We start from the raw sequence: 21,725 nt of genomic DNA on the forward strand, positions 1-21,725 counted from the left end.
GATCTACGGGTTTTCTTTTCAATTACCCGTCTATTTCAACTTGGGGCAATAACTTGTAAGTACAATATATAATGCCTTTATTGTAAAAACCCACTGGTATGTAGTGGCTCCATAAAGGTTTTCACAATAACAGGAGATCCATTTTGTGTGATGAAAGTGAGGAGATCAGAGTCTGGGTTAGATTGCTGCTGGAAAAGCACAGCAGGTCAGGCAGCATCCGGGGAGCAGGGAAATCAACGTCTCAAGCAAAAGCCCTTCATCAAGAATGAGGCTGGGAGCCTCCGGGGTGGAGATGTAAATGGGAGGGGGTTGGGGCTGGGGAGAAAGTAGCTAAGAGTATAATAGGTGGATGGAGGGGGGGAATGAAGGTGATAGGTTGGAGGGGAGGGTGGAGTGGATAGGTGGGAAGGAAGATAGGCAGGTAGGACAGGTCATGAGGATGGTGCTGAGCTGGAAGGTCGGAATTGGGATAAGGTGGGGGGAGGGGAAATGAGGAAGCTGGTGAAGTCCACATTGATGCCCTGAGGTTGAAGTGTTCTGAGGCGGAAGATGAGGTGTCAGGTGGTGAGGGAGCAGTGATGGAGGAGGCCCAGGACTTGCATATCCTCGGCAGAGTGGGAGGGGGGAGTTGAAATGTTTAGCCATGGGGCGGTGGGGTTGATTGGTGCGGGTGTCCTGGAGATCTTCCCTAAAGCCTTCTGCAAGAAGGCGTCCAGTCTTCCCAATGTAAAGGAGACCACAGCGGGAGCAACAGATACAATAAATGACATTGGTGGATATGCAGGTGAAACTTTGGATGTGGAAGGCTCCTTTGGGACTTTGGATGGAGGTGAGGGGGGTGGTGTGGGCGCAGGTTTTCCAATTCCTGCGGTGGTAGGGGAGGGTGCTAGGACGGGAGGGTGGGTTGTTGGAGGCATGGACCTGACCAGGTAGTCACGGAGGGAACAGTCTTTGTGGAAAACGGAAAGGGTTGGGGAGGGAAATATATCCCTGGTGGTGGGGTCCGAAATGTCGGCGATGATGCAGTTTATGCAAAGGGTGGTTGGGTGGAAGGTGAGGACCAGGGGGATTCTGTCCTTGTTGCGGTTGGAGGGGTTGGGTTTGAGAGATGAGGTACGGGATGTGGATGAGATGCATTGGAGGGCATCTTCAACCACGTGGGAGGGGAAATTGCAATGGTCCAGGTGAATTTAAAGTCAGGGTGGAATGTTTTGGTGAAGTTGATGAACTGCTCAATCTCCTTGCGGGATTGAACAAACCAGGAGAGGAAATATTTACTGCTGAGAGAACGTGAAGTTGTTTGCACTGTAAAATGGTGCAATGATTGCAGTTCGTAGGGAGGCCATTCAGCTCCTCATCTCCATGCCAGCCTTCTGTCAGAGCTACTCAGCTTGTCTTACACCTTTGTCTATTCCCCATAGTTTGGAAAATTTTTGACGCTTTGATAGTTATTGACTTCCTTTTGGGAGCCCCATTGAATCTTTCACCACTGCTCCAGTGCATTCCAAAACTTAACTACTTGTTGCATAAGATAAGCTGCGTTTGGTTCTTTTCCAAATCATTTTTAGAACTTTGTGCCATCCTTCCACCGACAGAATCAATTTCTTTCGAATTACTCTCTCCATGATTGTGAAGACCTCCATCAAATCTCTGTTTACCTTTCTCTCAAGAGAGTTGTCACAGTGAGAGTCTGAAACCTGAATACCGGTTGAGTTAGAACATGGAGACTCATGACTTATGCCTATGTGACTATTGAAGCTAGAGACAAAATGGTTCCCTGTGCCTACAAGACTAGCTGCAATAGTCACATAGGCACAGGTAACCATTTTGTCTCTAGCTTCAGTAGTCACATCGGCATAAGTCATGAGTCTCCATGTTCTAACTCAGCCTGTATTCAGGTTTCAGACTCTCAACAGCTCTGCCTCAACTCTCATATCTCGAACCGTTTTCCCTGATTCTTTTCTGCACCCTCTTTAATGTGTTGGCAGATTCCGAATTGAACATGTCATCGCTGTCATAACGGAAGAATCTGAAATGGTGGAAGTTTTGATAAATTAGTAGACTCTAAACTGGAGAATGTTAAACCAAATCTGTAAGGTGCTTTGGTCAGACTGCACGTCAAGTACCATTTCTGGTTCTGCCTACTCTGATGCAAAGAAAGATGTGCAAGTCTTGAAAGAGCCAAACATCTGACCTAAGGGTTAGGAAGGATTAAGGAATACACTGAATAAACTTGGGCTTTTCGGTCTTAAAAGGGATGTAAGTATGTAAAATAGTAAATGCAAAAAAGCCTAAGTTCAGCCCCTTTTTTAGTTTCTTAAAGCGGCTGCTTTGAAATTTTTGGCTGCACATAAGCTGCACGCTCCTGATCTTTGAACACTTGGTGCAGAAAGAGCAGGAAAGTCAAAGGACCACCTCATTGTTCTGCTCTCAGGCCTGGCCATGGTGGCCATTAGCAGCTGTGGGCAGTGGTCCACAGACAGAGACATTGGATCCAACTGCCTGCATCCCTCATGCTCACAGATGCACCAGGGCATCCTTGTAAAGAGAGCAGACAGCATCCACTGATCTGCCTCAGGTCTTCCACAACTGGTGGGCAGCACAGGAATTGGGATGCATCATCAACACCCGAAACTATACACCAATTTTCGTTTAAAATTTGTAAGTTTCCTTCGACATCTTGAATTTGACTACAGTAGCCCTGAAGGGCTATTTTCTGCTTAATATTTACTGCAATTTGGTCATATAAAAGGATAAATCTAGAACAATACTTTGTGCAACGAGTGAAACTTGACAGAATAAGACAATTTGAGGATTTGCTGTTAGTTTGGTGTTTTTGATGTAGAGTATGATCACAGCAAATAAATGTCTAAACAAAACCCTGATGATATGTGGACCAGAATCGTCTGAATGCAAGAGTTACAGTAATTGTGGACTGCCTTCTCTATATTGAACCCCTATCAATTAAATATCAGGAAGGCACTTGAAGCAGATGAAATACACCCTTTAATATTCCAAAGATTAATAAATAAATAGGTCAAAGTCATAATTTTTGGGATCTCCATAAATTCAAGAGCTTTACTTGAAGATTTGGAGACAATAAATGTTATTTGAGCTTCGGAATAGATGTTAGCCGTGGACTGGAATCTCTTTCACTGTTGATCTAATATTTGTCAAGGCTCACCTGCCTAAAGGCATCTTACACGATCATGAGGGAACATGAGAAAACATTTGCATGACATGGCTTGACATTTTGAGAAGTGCAATTATCAGATGAGATTAGCAGATATATATATATTATGGAAGATCTAAATTCATTCCAAGAATGAGGGACTTCTGTCATGAGGAGAGATTGGCAAACCCGGGACTGTTTGCTTTAGAGAATTTTTGATAGATGTGTTTAAAATATTTTCTTCTTCACCTTCCAGGCTGGAGCAGTGCCGATGGAGCGGTGACTACAGCATTGGCAACATGGATCAGGACTCCTAGTGTCAGTGCCTGGAGCCTGCTCTCATGGTGGCAGTTGGCCCAGTGCCTGGATTCTTTGCAGTGGTAGGCCTGGACTGAGGACTCCTGGTGGTGGTAGGCCTGGTCTGAGGACTCCTGGTGGTGCTAGGCCTGGACTGAGGACTCCTGGTGGTCGTAGGCCTGAACTGAGGACACCTGGTGGTGATAGGCCTGGACAGAGAACTCCTGGTGGTCATAGATCTGGACTGAGGACTCCTGGTGGTCGTAGGCCTGGACTGAGGACACCTGGTGGTGATAGGCCTGGACTGAGGACTCCTGGTGGTCGTAGGCCTGGACTGAGGACACCTGGTGGTGATAGGCCTGGACTGAGGACTCCTGTTAGTGATAGGCACAGAGCTTTGACTCCTGGCAGTAATGACAGTGCCCAGAGTCTGCACTCCAAGTGATGGTAGGCTTTGGGTCTGCACTCCCAGCACTGGTAGGCCTTGGGTCTGCACTCCCAGCACTGGTAGACTTTGGGCCTACACTCCCAGCTGTGGTCGGCCCAGAGTCTGGAGTCCTAACAATGGTAGTCACGGAGCCTGGACTCCTGGCAGTGTCAGTGAGGTGGTGATCCCAGTACAGCCATGGTCTCCTGGGGTATCGATGTCATTGTGGTTCCCGGAGCGGGAGTCCTTGAAGCATTCCAGAAGCCCGAATCCATGCTTGAGACCCCAATTTGAACAGAAGATGGAACTCTTATTTAAGCAACTTTATTTTATCCTTATTGTAACTCAAATGGCGCCAGTTTGTAGCGATAAAACACTTTTCACTGTATCTTCAAGACAAATGTGACAATAAATCATTCAGTCATGCAAAATATTCAGGAATCTGAACAGAGTACAAAGGGAGGAATTGTTCTCATCGGGGAGGGCTGGTGAGCCAGTGGGCACTGATTGAAGGTGATTGGCAAAAATATAGAGCATTTTCTAGGCAGCAAGTGGTATGGATCTGGCATGCACTGTCTGATAGCATGGTACAACGGGTTTCAATGGTGGCTTTGAAAAGGGAATTGGATTAATGTAACCGTTGTTGTCACACTGACTGTGTCAAGCCAAAACAATGCTCTGTCTATCACACAAATACTGACTCAGAATCTGAATTTCAGAGCTGATGTCATGCTATCTGTGTAGGCCACACATCCCAAAGATTGGTGGATCATATTAGACTGCATATCCTGCAGTTTACAGTGAGCAAGATATTGATCATACCCAACATTGCTGACAACACAACATCCAACCTTCTGAAAATGGATAACACTTGCTGGATAATCCTGAGTGTGCAAATCATCAACTAACACACCACAGAAGGAGGCCATGCAGCCCATCTAGTTTGTACTCGCTCTTCCAAAAAGCAATCCAGTTCATTCAGGTTTCATGCATTTTTCCCACTGGATTTTAGGCTTTCAAGTATTTAGTCAACCCCCATCTGAAAACGACAATGGAAGCTGTTCCGACAAGCCTATCAGACAGTATGTTCTGCTGGCTACATGGGAACATGTTTCCCTTTGTCAACTCAGGTTCATTTTCCAATCATTACAAACTAGTCTCCTCACCTTTTTTCACCTCTCATCTATATTGAAGCTCTTTGCAATTTTAAACACCTCTATCAAATCTTCCCTTTTCCTTCTCTGAAGGAAAACTACCCCAACTTCTCTAGTCTATCCATAAGACTGCAAACTTGGCCCACTATTTAGAGTTATCGAGTCATAGAGATGTACAGCACAGAAACAGACCCTTTGGTCCAACTCTTCCATGCCGACCAGATATCCTAACCTAATCTAGTCCCATTTGCCAGCATTTAGCCCATATCCCTCTAAACCCTCCCTATTCATGTACCCATCCAGATGCCTTTTAAATGTTGTAATTGTACCAGCCTCCAGCATGTCCTCTGGCTGCTCATTCAATACATGCACCACCCTCTGCGTGAAAAAGTGACCCCTTAGACTCCTTTTAAATCTTTCCCCTCTCATCATCAACCTATGCCCCCGAGTTCTGGACGTTACCAACATTGCTGGATGGGGCGGGATGGCGGCTCAGTGGTTAGCACCGCTGCCTCACAGCACCAAGGTCCCAGGTTCATTTCCAGCCTTGGGCGACTGTCTGTGTGGAGTTTGCACATTCTCCCCGTGTCTGTGTGGGTTTCCTCCCACAGTCCAAAGATGTGCAGGCCAGGTGAATTGGCTGTGCTAAATTGCCCATAGTGCTAGGTGCATTAGTCAGAGGGAAATGCGTCTGGGTGGGTTTCTCTTCGGAGGGTCGGTGTGGACTGGTTGGGCCGAAGGGCCTGTTTCCGCACTGTAGGGAATCTAATCTAACCTAATGTCCCTAATTAGCAATCAAATTCAGTTTCGTTGTGCCGCAGAGACGCTCCCACAAATATTTAAATTAGGAACAATCTCAGTCTCCACAATCTTCTACATATCCTTGTCCCAATAAAGCTATGGAAATATCTAATCATTATTTATTAATTCATAGAATTGACAAAATCAAATTAATCCCATTGCAAACATCTATCCCCATTTTATTTCAATCCTTTTCCATCCCCATTTCTGTGCAAGTTTATTTCCTTCACATATTTATCCAATTAGGTTTGAAATCCTCAATTACCCAGATTCCCCCATTCTTGCAATAATTTAGGATTGTTAGTTGGGCTCATGGATTGCACTGGAATCTCCATATGTTAATATAGGGCCTTGTTTATGTCAGGGTGAAAGAACCTATCCATGCATTGTGCCCATTTCAGCTCAGCAAAACAGGTGACAGCCATTAGCTGGCTCATGGTTCATTGGTCTATTGGTCTATGTCTTGACTATTCAGAGTCAACCTGCCTGATTGACAATTTAAACAGTTCAATCATCATTAACTGGCCAGGGACCATCCCAGGAGCATGAAAATCGACGGTTTGGGCAAAAGCCCTTCATCAGGATGGACTTCCTGATGAAGGGCTTTTGCCTGAAACGTCAATTTTCCTGTTCCTCAGATGCTGCCTGACCTGCTGCGCTTTTCCAGCACCACTCTAATCTTGACTCTAATCTCCAGCGTCTGCAGTGCCCACTTCCGCCTAATCATCATTAACTGGTGAATTCTCCAATTAGAGTCCACTCCACAATAACCAATCAGCACTTCTCTCTCAAACAGCATGAACGTTGTCTTTCCTCTCCAGCTGCTCTTAGTGTGAATTGTTCTAAGACAAAAAACTTCAACAAACCGTTTTTTCAAGCTCAGTACTTTCTAACAACTATTATTATATGAACAGAATAAAAAATTGCAGAGTTAAAAGGGAAAAGACAAGGAAGTGGGACCGGCTAAGTAGTTCTTAGAGTGTTAGCGCAAACGTAATTGGCCAACTTTAACCATTCTACTTTTCACAATGCATTTGGAATTCTGCATGGGGAGACCAGTTTGTGGATTTAATGGCATACCAGTTAACCCAGTTGTGGTGCAGTGGTACAGTCACTACCTGTGGAGTGGGAGGTCTGGGATTAAGTCCCACCTGCTCCAGAAGTGTGTAATAACATCTCTGAACATGTTATTTATAAAAACAGGCTAACTGAGTGACTGACTGTTAATTTGTTTTTCTCAATGCAAGGGTGGAACTGATGCAACTCTCCAGAGGGCAATCTGAGAGCCCACCTCCTCATACAATTGGTAAGTGATGTGGAGCAGGTGGCCTGGTATGTCATATTTGCTGATGACAGCAGGCTAACCCTCCCGTGCCGAGTTTGGGAGATTTGATCGTGGTGAAGGATGTGGAAAAGCAGATGATAGATTGAGTAATGGTCGATGATCTAAATATACACCAATACATTTTGGAACTGAAGGCTTGAAATGCAGGCATGTAATGAATGACTGTCCATTAATCGAGGCGAAAAGGGAAAAGGGTCTGGGTAGGATTAGCCATTGGCAAAATTAAGCAATTGACACATTTTATCATTGGGACTGATCCTTTGATGCAACGTGAGAAGATCTATTTATTTTAACCCTGCGTGACTTTCTACATTCAGTTGGCACTATTCACAATACTCTTATAACAGTCAAGCCTGTAACTGACTCCTAGGTAGCTCCTTATCTCGAAGCCGTTTAGACCAGTTCATTAGATTCCAGCCTGCACTGATTTCACCCCCATTTGTTTTTCTCTCTCTATGTACAATAGGGTTGATAAGGGTGTGCTTCAGAATAATCTTAGCAACACAGGCTTGATTGCCGTTCTGGTTGAGTGAGACTTGGACCCTGTAACGTCCCCTTGTCAGCGGCAGATCACCGCTGACAAAAGCTGTCAAGAAAACCGCTCAAGATGTAGCATCAGCAAACAAGGAGGTAAGGATCAGCCTTTGAGCAGATTAAAAACCCAATTTTCTGAACACCCTTGATTAGATTTCAGCTAACAACTCACTCCCAGGCATCTATTATTTGATAAATAATTCTGATTAGATTCTCGCTTATCTGTTATTCTATATGTGTACACAATTCCGGCCTGTAACATTTAATAGTATCTATTATTTTACGTACAAACCCATTGCAGTTCAATGCTTCAATTACAGTCTGAAACTCCTCTCTGCCTAGAAACCACTTTAATTGTTCAGTGGGAATTCAGCTTGTAACTCACTCCTGGTGGGCACTTATAATCCAGCCCAGCTGACAGGGAACAGATGGAAATCTGGTCAGCTTTGCATTTTACTATCCAAGCAATTTTATTTACCCTTGATTTTAACATAAAATAAAATCTTAGGGTTGGCCACCTGACCAGTTGTGTTTCTGGTTTGGAGAGTTAGTTGCAATAGCACGCCTGGTATCTGTTATTCTATATCTGAGTCATCCAAACCCCTCAGTTAGATTCCAGGCTGTAACAGTTTCCCATGGCTGCTATTCAATCTATTATACACCTGATCCTCTCAATAAAATTCTGGCCGACAGTCCAATCATGGCATTTATTACTTTATGCTTACGAAGCCGAATTTGGCTGCAATTATCTAAAAAGCAAAATGATTATTTCCATTTATATAACTTTGCATATGGCTTTGGGTCTTCCTTAGGTGCTTTCCAGGCAATGAGTATTTTTACCACATGGTTCACTGTTGCAATGTAGTTAATGTTCAGAATTGGTCAGTCGAGTCTGAGAGGATATGTATTGCTCAATATTACCCCTAAACCTCCCATAGGTGATTTCAAAGTCATCTTTCCCACAGACAAAGGCTGCACCTTCTCTCTTGGAATGCAATCTTCTTCTCGTTAATGAGTCATATTCAATGCTTACAGATGGGAGAGATAAACACCTTTTGTAAAGCGGATGTTGATGAGGGCATTGCCACAACTCATGCAGAGTGAAGTAAGCTACCATGATTATTTTACTGCTTCTTGCGATACAAGTGTCACTAGCAAGGCCAATATTTATTGGCAATCTCTCTTTGCCCTTCAGAAGGTGAGCTGCCTTCTTGAACCACTGCAAAGAGATTAATTGAACCACTGCAGTCTTATGGGATGTGGGTGCACCCGCAGTATTAGGGAGGGACTGCCAGAATTTTGATTCTATAACAAGAAAGGAACAGCAATAGGATAGTGTGGGGCTTGACAGGGAACTTGCAGAGGGTGATGTTCCTGTATAACTGCTGACCTTGTTCACCGAAAGGTTGCAGGTTTGGAAGATTCTGTTAATGGAGCGTTGGTTAGTTGTCCCATTGCGTAGCTGGTAAACATCAATATCATTGTGCGGAGTGATGGTTGGAGTGAATGTTTAAAGTCTGAGGGTGCACCTTTGTCCTGGCTACTGCTGAACTTCTGGCGTGTTGTTTGAGCTGCACTCATTCTGGCAACTTGGGAGTATTCCATCATATGCCTGATTTGTAACTTGCAGATGGTGGACAGCATTTAAGGGGTCAGCTTGCTGCAGAATTGTCAGCCTTTGACCAGCTTGTCCAAGCATACCAACAGATGATGCTTGTCTGGACATCCCAGGCATCAGACGCAGTTCTGAGAAGCTGTTAAAACATTTCTACCCATGAACAGAGTACAAGGATGCTTCTCCAGCCCATCCCACCTGACCCAAACAATACCAAATTAGAACTAGGTTGAGAGATGTTTATCTCATCTCCTTGGTAATCCTTCATGAAAACAACCGTCTTTCAAACAAAGTTTACATTGTTAAGAACAAATGGGATCAACAAGGAGTCAGACTTTAAACGTGAAGGATCCTTTATCTCCCCAGAAACTGTGAAAGCCGAGCTTGGGGATGCTGGTACTTTTCTGTAAACCTCTCTCGCTGAAGAATGCCCCTCATTAATTGTACTTTGAAAGGAAATCAACCGTTACAGATGTTTAGGGTCAGGAGCTCTTATCCTTTGAGATAGGGTGACATGCTTGTTCTAAGTGCTGATAAGGAATGTTGGGAGTTCAGAGACACTGCAAAGAGATTAATTTTTTTTTACTAGTCTATTATGACTTACATCTCTGCACCCTAACAGCCCTCTGTACTATTTTCAATGCAGCCAGCACTTTTTTTTTGTCAAATGCAAGTTTGGTATTTGACATTCCATCATTCATGCGAAAGTGGGTACTGCAGATGCTGGAGATTAGAGTGGTGCTCGAAAAGCACAGCAGGTCAGGCAGCATCCGAGGAGCAGGAAAAAGGGCTTTTGCCCGAAACGTCGATTCTCCTGCTCCTCTGATTCAACCATTTGTTGGCCCTTCATGTGAGTGCCTTTCTCTCCAAAGCAAGATGAGACATCCTTATAGATTAGCCGCAATTTCACACAATATTCTAGCAAAAGATCAATATTAAGCTATGTCAATAAGCTAACTTAGTCTTTATAATGTCTACTTTGTTTAATTACCAATAATTCTGGCAATAAAACATTAAAGCATGAGACTGAGGGTTAGCTTTATTTGAATGAACTTATTGCCTGCTTTGCCTTGAACAAAGAGCAAATAATGATCCGGTCTTAGTGTTTCTGATCCTAACATTAATATTAAACTTGTACTCATTTGTACCAATTCATTTGATGCTAATTCAGAGAGACTAGGATCGAATGTGTTAGTATTAGCAATAAAAGCAAAATGCTGCAGACATCTAAAATAAAAACACAAAGTACTAGAGAGCTCAGCAGTTCTGGCCACTTCCGTGCAGAGAGAAATGCAGTTCATATTTCAAGTCTAGTATGACTCAAGATTTTATTCTTGGTTCAAGTGGATCAGTCACATGTAGTTAAGAAGGCAGTTAACTTGCTTGCCTTCATTGCTCAGACCTTTGAGTATAGAATTGGGACGTTATGTTGAGGTAATACAGGATGTTGGTGAGGCCTCTTCTGGAGTATTGTGTCCAGCTCTGCTCTCCTTGTTACAGGAAAGATGTTATTACGGTGGAGAGGGTTCAGAAGCAGTTTATCAGGATGTTCCCAGGAATGGAGGGTTTGAACATAAGGAGAGGCTGGATAGACTGGGACATTTTCACTGGAGTGTAGGAGATTAAGAGATGACCTTATGAGGGTTTGTGAAATTATGAGGGGAGTAGATAAGATGAATGGCAGATGCCTTTTCCCTATGGTGGGGGATTTCAAGACGAGGGGGCACTAACATGAGAGGCCCTTCTTTTCCACAGAGTGGTTTATGTGTGGAATGAACTTCCTGAGGAAGTGGTGGATGTGGGTACAGTTACAATGTTTAACAGACATTTAGATACATTCCTGAATAAGAAATGTTTGGAAGGATATGAGCCAAACGCAGGCAGGTGGGACTAGATTAGTTTGAGATTATGGTCAGCACGGACTGGTTGGACCGAAGGGTCTGTTTCCATGCTGTATGATTCAATGAATATCAGAGGATTATCATTAAAGTGGAAGAATCATTGTATCACAAGGATGGGGGGGAGGGGTGCAGGGGTGGGGGGTGGGGAGCAGAATGAGAATGAAATGGACAATTGGCAGAGAGCTGATTTCAATGGGGCAAGAAGAGAGTTGGGCAGAATAAAGTGGAACAAATGATTAGCAAGAGAAACTGTTTCTGAGCAATGGACTACTTGCAAAGAGGATATAGTTTGGATACACTTAAAAGGAAAAGAAAGGACAAATAAATTCATCCCTGGATGACAACGGAATTTAGTAAGAATGTGCTTAAGGCCAGAGCCAGTTACAAAGCACAATTGAGAATCAAGAGAAATTCAGCAGGTTCAGAGAAGGGGAGAGAAAGCACATTAGAGAAGCAAAGATGAAATACGAGAAAAGACTGGCAGTTAGCATAGAATCAAACAGACCCCACTACCAGGGATATATTTCCCTCCCCTCCCCTATCAGCGTTCAGGAGAGACCACTCCCTCCGTGACTCCCTTGTCAGGTCCACACCTCCCACCAACCCAACCTCCACTCCCGGCACCTTCTCCTGCAACCGCAAGAAGTGCAAAACTTGCGCCCACACCTCTCCCCTCACCTCCCTCCAAGGCCCCAATGGATCCTTCCATATCCATCGCAAATTCACCTGCACCTCCACACACATCATTTACTGTATCTGCTGCACCCGATGTGGTCTCCTCTACATTGGGGAGACAGGCCGCCTACTTGCGGAGCGTTTCAGGGAACACCTCTGGGACATCCGCACCAACCAACCCAACCGCCCCGTGGCTGAACACTTTAGCTCCCCCTCCCACTCCGCCAATGACATGCAGGTCCTTGGCCTCCTCCATCGCCAGACTCTGGCCACATGACGCCTGGAGGAAGAGCACCTCATCTTCCGCCTAGGAACCCTCCAACCACACGGGATGAATGTAGATTTCTCCAGTTTCCTCATTTCCCCTTCCCCCACCTTATCTCAGTCCCAACCCCCGGATTCAGCACCGCCCTCTTGACCTGCAATCTTCTTCCCGACCCCTCCGCCCCCACCCCCTCTCCAGCCTATCACCCTCACCCTCACCTCCTTCCACCTATCGTATTCCCAGCGCCCGTCCCCCAAATTCCCTCCCCTCTACCTTTTATCTCAGCCCACTTGGCACACCAGCCTCATTCCTGAAGAAGGGCTTATGCCCAAAACGTCGATTCTCCTGCTCCTCGGATGCTGCCTGGCCTGCTGTATTTTTCCAGCACCACATTTTTCAACTCTGGTACTCCAGCATCTATAGTCCTCACTTTCTTCTAGAATCATACAATCCCTTTGGCCCAACAAGTCCACACCAATACTCCCACCCAGACCCTAATACTCTACATTTACCCCTGACTAATGCACCTAGCCTATCAGCCCTGAACACTATGGGCAATTTAGCATGGCCAATTCACCTTAACCCACACATCTTTGGACTGTGGGAGGAAACCCACACTGACACGGGGAGAATGTGCAAACTCCAGACAAACAGTCGCCCAAGGCTGGAATTGAACCTGGGCCTCTGGCACCATGAGACAGCAGTGCTAACCACTGAGATACCACACCACCCTGGTGGTAGATGTTCACAGAATTCCTAGAGTGTGGAAGAAGGCCATTCAGCCCATACCGCTGCTCTGAAGAGCATCCCACCCAGACCTGTACCCTATATTTCTGACGGCTAATCCGCGGGGCAATTTAACATGGCCAATCCACCGAACCTGTACATCTTTAGACTGAGAGAGGAAACCTGCACAAATGCAGGGAGAATGTGCAATCTCCACACAGTGACCCAAGGGGGGAATCAAACCCGAGTCCGTAGTGCTGGGAGGCAGCAGTGCTAACCACCGAAGCACCGTGCTACCCTTTATATCCATCATGCTAATGGGGAACCCTTTAACTTTATTCCTGATGAACCAGTTCAAAGGTGTTCCTACAAACCTCTACAACAGGAGCTTGATATTTAAAACAATACAGTCCCTGGCAGGTGGTTCCGAGAAACTAGTGTGTTCCATCCAAATGGAAGCTGAATGTCAAGTTCTCTCTTTATTTTTAAGCCTTAACAGTGAGCTGGGATGTTTGTTTCTTGGGTGTTCCTGCTAATTCCAGCTGTAATCAGCTGACAAACATCTTTATAATTTTCATAGCTGTCAACTCATGGCTGTTCTATGTTTGAGATGAAATGATTTGGATGAAAACAGAGATAGCATTGTTATTAAGTTTGTGGATGTCACCAAATTGGTGGAACAGAGGACAGTGAAGAAGATGATCTCAAAGTACAACAGGATCTGAATCAACTGGGCCAGTGGGCTACTGAAAGGTAAATGGGAGGCATCGCATCTTGGTAAGGCAAGCCAGGGAAGGACTTACACAGTTAACAGTTGAGCCCTGGGGAGTGTTGTCGAACAGAGAGACCTCGGGTTGCAGGTACATAGTTCCTTGAAAGTGGCATCACAGGTAGACAGGGTGGTGAAAGAGGCCTTTGACATACTTGCCTTTTTCAGTCAGAGCATTGAGTATAGGAGTTGGGATGTCATGTGACAGCTGTACAAGACATTGGTGAGGCCACATTTGGCGTACTGCGTGCAATTCTGGTCGCCCTGTTATAGGAAGGATGTTATTAAACTGGAAAGGGTGCAAAAAAAATTTACAAGGATGTTCCTGAGACTGGAAGGTTTAATTATAAGGAGAGGCTGTGACTTCTTTCTCTGGAGTGTTGGAGGTCCTAGGCAAGGGGAATCCCAAAGCCTTCTGTGGGCAGATGAATATTAAAAGAATGGCAAAAGAATAAGTAGGTTCAAATAGGAACCAAAAAGGGAATTTATCATGGTCAAGGTATTAAGTGAATAGTTTGCATCTGTCTTTACCAATGAGGGTGATGCTACCTAGACCAAGACAATACAGGATGAATCTCAGTCACTACAAGGGTTCTGAACTGTTAAGGAAGAAGTCTTGAATAGACAATTGATACTTGTATTTGACAAGGCACTGTGACTGAATAAGATGCATCCAAGGAAAATAGAAAGAAGTGAGAGTGGAAATTGCAGAGGTAGTGGCAATTAGCTTTCAAACTTCCCTACACTCAGCAGAAATACCATCAAATTGGAGAATTACACACCCCATGCCTTTGTCTGAAAAGAATTGTAAGGATAAGTCCAACAAATATACTAGGTAAGTGTAACATCAAAGCTGGGGAAGATTCCAGAAGCAATTATTTGGGATAGAATTAGCAGTCAAATGGTAAAAGATACAATAATTGAAATTTGAGTCGCAGGTGGATAGGATAGTGAATAAGTGTTTGGTATGCTTTCCCTTGTTGGTCAGAGTATTGAGTGCAGGGGTTGGGAGGTCATGTTGCAACTGTACAGGATGTTGGTTAGGCCACTTTTGGAATATTGCGTGTAATTCTGGTTTCCTTCCTATCGGAAGGATGTTGTGAAACTTGAAAGGGTTCAGAAAAGATTTACAAGGATGTTGCCAGAGTTGGAGGGTTTGAGCTACAGGGAGAGGCTGAATAGGCCGGGGCTATTTTCCCTGGAGCATTGGAGGCTGAGGGGTGGCCTTATAGAGGTTATAAAATTATGAGGGGCATGGATAGGATAAATAAATAAAATATTTTCTCTGGGCTGGGGGATAGGTTTAGGGTGAGGGGGAAAGGCATACAAGAGATCTAAGGGGCAACTTTTTCACGCAGAGGGTGGTATGTGTACGGATTGAGCTGCCAGAGGAAGTGGAGGAGGCTGGTACAATTACAACGTTTAAAAGGCATCTGGATGGGTATATGAATAGAAAGGGTTTAGAGGGATATGGGCTGGGTGCTGGCAAATGGGACTAGATTCATCTAGGATATCTGGTCAGCATGGAGGAGATGGACCGAAGGGTCTGTTTCCGTGCTATACATCTCTATGACTCTATTAGAAAGACCTTGCAAGGATTTGTAAAGAACATATTTACTAATTCGCTTTCTAAAGTGTTTATGGAAGAGGTACAGGTGCACAATCCTTTATCCGAAATGCTCTGGACCAGCTGGCTTTCGGAATTCAGAATTTTTTAAATTTCAGAATAAGTGGCAGTTTGATGGTGAAATGTTAAAAAAGTTTACCTGAGGAGCAGACCTACTGAGTAAAACGGACCTTGGAGACAGAATTGAGGCTGGCGAGTGCTGAGCCACACTCCCCCAACATCTGAGTGACACACATCAAATAGATGTCGACTTGTGGCGTTCAGAGAGAAACCTCAGGCCTCCCACATCACCTCTGAGCGACATGCATCGAGTGGGTGTCGACTTGGGTTAACTGTTTGCATGCCAAACAACCTTGTTAATGAGAAAAAAAACTTCACAAAGAACCTTCAGACTTTGGAGCTTTTCGGATTTCAGGTTGTCTACTTGTATCGGAAAGACTGAATGAGGGCGATGCTGTTGATTGGATGTTCACGGACGTCCAGAGGGTGTACAGTGCCACACAACAAGACTTGTCAGATAAGTTATGTTATATGCAATAAAAGGGACAGGAGTCACGTAGATACGAGATTGATTGAGTAATAAGAAATAGATCAATCGGAATTTTTTCAAGCTGGAGGGAGGTTTGTAGTGAAGTTCCTTGAGATTGGAATTGGGACCCTCGCTTTTTCTGATGGATATTAATGCTCTGTATCTTAGTGTGCAGGGGACAATTCCAAAGTGTGTGAACAATATGAAACCTGGAAGCAATGTAAACTCAAAGGAGTTCAGCATAGAACGCCAAAAGTACTTCGACAAGTTGGTGGAGTGGGCGGATAGATAGTTGATGATGTTCAATGTAGAGAAGTGTGAGGTCAAAAGAACACGAAGCGACGATATAAATAAGGAGTACTGTTCCAAAATGGATGCAGGAGCGGAGGATCTGGGTAATAGGGCAAGTGGATGGAGCCACTAATAAAGCAAACAGTACCCTTGATTTTTATTAATAAGGACTGATATTATTACTGGGAATGTCAGACCCCAGACTGAAATTTGGATTGATGATTGTATTTTGTTTTGTTTTCATGTGATAATCTTTCATTCGGGCACAAACACATAAAGTTGCAGGTATGAGTTTAACAATAAAACAGTAGTTTATTACACAAAAGAAATGAAGATTAAAATCATATAAACCAAACAATATACATATAACACAAATAATTTCAAAACACATGTTAAAATCCAATTCTATTGGTCCTAACAACATCTCTCTAATGTACTCAAACAGAAGAAAGAATTCCCTTTTCTATCCGACATAAAGTTTGGTTTAGCTGTGGCTTCCATTCCTTGTCATGAGAATCTAACAGCTCTTTCTGGAGCCTTCATGCAACCGAACCTAAACTTTCTCAGCTTGAAATAACCCCTTCAATGTTTTAACCAAACACTTCTGGTCTGGATCTCTTACACAGAGGTCAACTTTTCTATTAACAGTCCAAACATTCCTCAGGAGCAACTGAATTTACAAATCCAGTTTCAGCTAAGATCTTCAGAAAACTGCCCAATTGAATCCTATTAATCTTTTCTTCAACTCAGAAATAATATCCAGGATCTTGTATCTGAAAGGTTAATGCACTACACTGTTTACTTTATTTGCTCCTAAACACTTCCAACATAAACAAACTCCATTATTAGATTAGATTAGATTACTTACAGTGTGGAAACAGGCCCTTTGGCCCAACAAGTCCACACCGACCCGCCGAAGCGCAACTCACCCATTCCCCTACATTTACCTCTTCACCTAACACTACGGGCAATTTAGCGTGGCCAATTCACCTGACCTGCACATCTTTGGACTGTGGGAGGAAACCAGAGCACCCGGAGGAAACCCACGCAGACACGGGGAGAATGTGCAAACTCCACACAATCAGTTCGCCTGAGTCGTGAATTGAACCCGGGTCTCTGGCGCTGTGAGGCAGCAGTGCTCACCACTGTGCCACCGTGCTGCCCACAAGAAGTGCACACTCATGTCAATCGACCAGACTGCCATCGGGAACAAGACTGTTCTTGCCCAGGTTCAAATCGGGGATCTTTCGCGTATTAAGCAAATGCGATAACCACTACACTACAGAAACACTACAGAAATTATGTTAACTGTATTTAAATGTAAACCCTGGCTTCAGCCATACTTCCTAGTTAATCATTAAACTCCTTCAGATACACAAGCCAAATTCACCTAACAATAGTTCAAAACCCAGACTCTAACCGAAACTATACCATAATTTAAGAGGCCTTCATACAAAAGGTGGTTCATTTGTGGAATGAACTGCCAGAGGAAGTGGTCGATGCAGGTATAACTGCAACATTTAAAAGACATTTGGACAGATACATGAATAGAAAAGGTTTCAAGGGATATGGGCCAAACGCAGGCAAACGGGATTAGTTTAGTTTGGGAAACTTGGTTGACATGGACGAGTTGGGCCGAGTTAGACAAATTACACACTTGATATCACAGGGGTACAGAGTACAGGAGCAAGGAGTCAAGATTGAACTTTTGTAAGACACCCGATAGGTCTTACCTGGAGTATTGGGTATTGTTCATTTCCAAATATGATCTTTTTTCTGGTCTTTCCTGGATTCTGGGGCCTCCAGGTCAGGGGTCAATGGGATTCCTAGAGGCTGCACTTACTGGGAGTGACACACAGTACATTTGGCCACAGGTGCAAATGCCATCCTATTCAAGATGGCAGCTGGATACCTGATGTTGGCCAAGTCTGCTGAGGCAGACCCAAGAACTTGAGAGGGAGGCATCCTGTGGGGGGAGTGAAATGGGAGGTGGGGGGGGGGTGTGGTGGCTGGGGGAGGTGAATAGTGGTAAGTTTAAAAAATATAAAATTACTTACAATGCTGAAGATCTAAAATAAAAATGGAAAAGACTGGAGAAACTCACCAGCTCCAGCAGAATTTATGGAGGAAGATCTTGTTATGAAGGGGATAAGGATTGAACCCTTCTGATAATTAAGCCAAGACACTAGCTCCAATCTGTTATGGTGGGAGTAGAGGTGCCCTTCTCATAATTAAACCCGAAACATCCAGAGAAGCTCACCTTGCCCCTTGTGATCTGTTAAGAATGTAGTTAAATGAAAGGAATCCCTGATACTCACTCTGTGATCACAGGAATCGGTGCTGGAACCTCAGCTATCCACAATGTATAGTAATGATTTGGATGAGGGAACAAAATATGACATCTCAACATTCACAAATTTGGTGGGAGGGTGAACTGTGACTAGGATGCAGAAATCTTTCAGCATGATCTGGACAGGCTAGGTGAGTGGGCAAATCAACGGCAGATGCAGTACAACTGGGATAAATGTGAGGTTATTCACTTTGGAAGCAAAAACAAGAAGGCAGATCACTACCTGAATGGCTGTAAATTGGGAGAGGGGAGAGTGCAGCGGGACCTGGGTGTCCTTGTGCACCAGTCACTGAAGGTAAGCATACAGGTACAGCAAGCGGTAAAGAAGGCAAATGGTATGTTGGCCTTCATTGTGGGACGTTTCAAATACAGGAACTGGGATGTGTCATTGCAGCTTTACAGGGCCTTGGTGAGGCCACACCTGGAATAGTGTGTGCGACTTTGGTCTCCTTTTCTGGGGAAAGATGCTCCTGCTCTCAAGGGAGTACAGCGAGGGGTTTCCCAGGCTTATTTCAGGGATGGAGGGACTGATGCATGTGGAGAGATTGACTACGTTAGAATTATTTTCACTGGAGTTCAGATGAGTGAAGGGCGGAATGGGTTTCATACAGACTTATAAAATTCTAACAGGACTAGACAGGGTAGATGCAGGGAGGATGTTCCTGATGGTGGGTATATCCAGAACCAGGGGTCACAGTCTGAGGATTCAGGTGGACCATTTAGGATGGAGATCAGGAGACATTTCTTCACCCAAAGAGTGGGGAGCCTGTGGAATTCATTAGCACAGGAAGGAGCTGATGCCAAAACATTCAATGTATTCAAGAGACTGCTAGATATAGCACTTGGGGTGAATGGAATAAAGGATAAAGAGAGAAAGCAGGACTGGGCTATTGAGTTGGACAATCAGCCAATGATCATCGTGAGTGGCAGAGCGGGCTCAAACAATCTCCTCTTGCTCCTGTCTTCTATGTTTATGTTTCTATGTTACAAGTAACAAGTTACAGTTTATTTATTTAACCCCAACAGTGAACAAATTAACAGAATTACTGACAAACTGAACAATTCCATCCTAACTACTAACTATTCCCTTATGAACTAAATCCTATTGGTATGCGGTTTAAATTGCAACTTCTGAAGTTCAAACTCTCTCTCTTTTTCTTTCTCTCTTTCCTCTGCTTCGAACTGTAATTGAAACTGTTTCAGTTCCCTTTCTTCCTCATCTGCCCTGGCTCTTTTTTTTTCCCCTTTTTTTTTTAACCTTCTAACTCTAATTGTCTAATTTTCAATTTAATTTTTATAACTCCACTACACTTGACTTTTTCCCAACGAAGGAACTCCCTTTTTCCCTTTTTCCCAATTTTTATCCCTCATGGAATGAAATTGCTGTCTGAAGCTAAATTTCGATATATGCACGAATGCATATTGATTCACCCTCTCTCCAGCCCTTCCCGCTGTTTGAACTTTCTGTTCCTCAATATGAGCTTTTATCATGTCTGGAAGTGAGTTTTTAAACTCCTCCAGCAGCATAATCTCTCTAAGATCCTCATATGTCTTTTCTATCTTTAATGTTCTCTCCCATCTATCAAAGTTGCTATGTTTAATTCTTTAAAACTCAACATAAGGCCGACCTAGTTCCTTCTTTATGGTTCTGAATCATTGTCTATATGCTTCTGGTATCAATTCATAAGCACACAAAATAGCCTGTTTGACATAGAGTCAGAGACATGTACAGCATGGAAACAGACCCTTTGGTCCAACTCATCCGTGCCAACCAGATATCCCAACCCAATCCATTCCCACTTGGCCTATATCCCTCCAAACCTTTCCTATTCATATACCCATCCAGATACCTTTTAAATGTTGCAATTGTACCAGCCTCCACCACTTCCTCTGGCAGCTCATTCCATACATGTACCACCCTCTGTGAGAAAAAGTTGCCCCTAAGGTCTCTTTTATATCTTTCCCCTCTCACCCTAAACCTATGCCCTCTAGTTCTGGGCTCCTCCACCCCAGGGAAAAGACTTTGTCTATTTATCCTATCCATACCCTACATGATTTTAGAAACCTCTATCATGTCACCGTTCAGCCTCTGATGCTCCAGGGAAAACAGCCTCACCCCATTCAGCCGCTCCCTGTGGCTCAAATCCTCCAACTCCAGCAACATCTTTATAAATCTTTTCTGAACCCTTTCTGGTTTCACAACATCCTTCCAATAGGAAGGAGGCCAGAATTGCACGCAATATTCTAATAGTAGCCGAACCAATGTCCTGTTACAGCTGCAACATGACCTCCCAACTCCTGTACTCAATACTCTGATCGATAAAGGAAAGCATCTTCATAATCATCTGACAGTGCTGCAAACACCTCACTAGCCCTGCCTACCAACTTCGTTTGAATTAACATTGCCCATACTGTCTCTGACCAGCCCATCTGCCTAGCCAGTTTCTCAAAGGAAATCAGGAAATCTTCTTTTTCATTGAGTATTGACATATTTGTATATCCCTATCAGGTCTTTGGATATGGTGGGTCTGCTCATCGTCACTCTCTTCCTCACTGGACTTATCTTCTACCTTTATTTCCATCCTCTTACATCGATTATCTTGTCTGTTTGCTATTGGCCACACAATCTGTTGCACTTCTGCACATTTCTCTTCTGTACTAACCTGCCAAGGTCTCCATTTTTGCATTCGTTTTCCGAGTGGGCTTTATGATATCAATCTGCTATTGTGTCATCTTTTTGTTGTAACTCCAGTAATCTTTCAGAACTAAACACCCTTGTCTGATCCTCTGCTTGTTCATGTTTTTCCTTTACCATTTCATCAATCAGGGTGTCAGCTAACTGGACCTCAACTCCTTCATCTTTCTCTTTGGCTTTTTCCTTCTTGCTTTAACTCATGACCGTGGGATCCTGTTACTCCCCCCACCCCAGACTGCACAATTAGTCATTCCTGCCACAACTCTGTTCATAAGTCTCTTTAAATGTGGCTGGTGCTTTCTTCAGTCCAAAGGGCATTTACTTTAAATTTATATAGCCTATTTGGGGTTACCAATGCAGAAATCTCTTTTGTTTTCGCTCTCTCTCTGACAAAGGTACTTGCCAGTAATCACGCAGTAGGTCCAATTTTGTGATGTAAACGGCTTGCCCAACTTTTTCCATATAGTCCTCCAGCCTTGGAAATGGGTATGAGTCTGATTTCGTTACAGCGTTGATTTTCCAATGATCCACGCAGAATCATTGAGTCCAGTC

At 44.0% G+C, this 21,725-nt stretch overlaps 1 long non-coding RNA gene across 2 annotated transcripts in view; it reads left to right on the plus strand.

Annotated features, from left to right (window-relative positions):
• The first annotated feature begins 7,521 nt into the window (after positions 1–7,521).
• Positions 7,522–21,725, plus strand: part of LOC140468021 (uncharacterized) — a 102,453-nt gene continuing 88,249 nt past the window's right edge. Inside the window, exons 1-2 of one of the 2 annotated variants that reach the window (XR_011955568.1) lie at positions 7,522–7,566; positions 7,663–7,826. This is a non-coding gene — a long non-coding RNA (uncharacterized lncRNA). The other variant, XR_011955567.1, reaches the window with a different exon arrangement.

Source organism: Chiloscyllium punctatum, chromosome 46 (genome assembly GCF_047496795.1).
Source record: "Chiloscyllium punctatum isolate Juve2018m chromosome 46, sChiPun1.3, whole genome shotgun sequence".
NCBI lineage: Eukaryota > Metazoa > Chordata > Chondrichthyes > Orectolobiformes > Hemiscylliidae > Chiloscyllium > Chiloscyllium punctatum.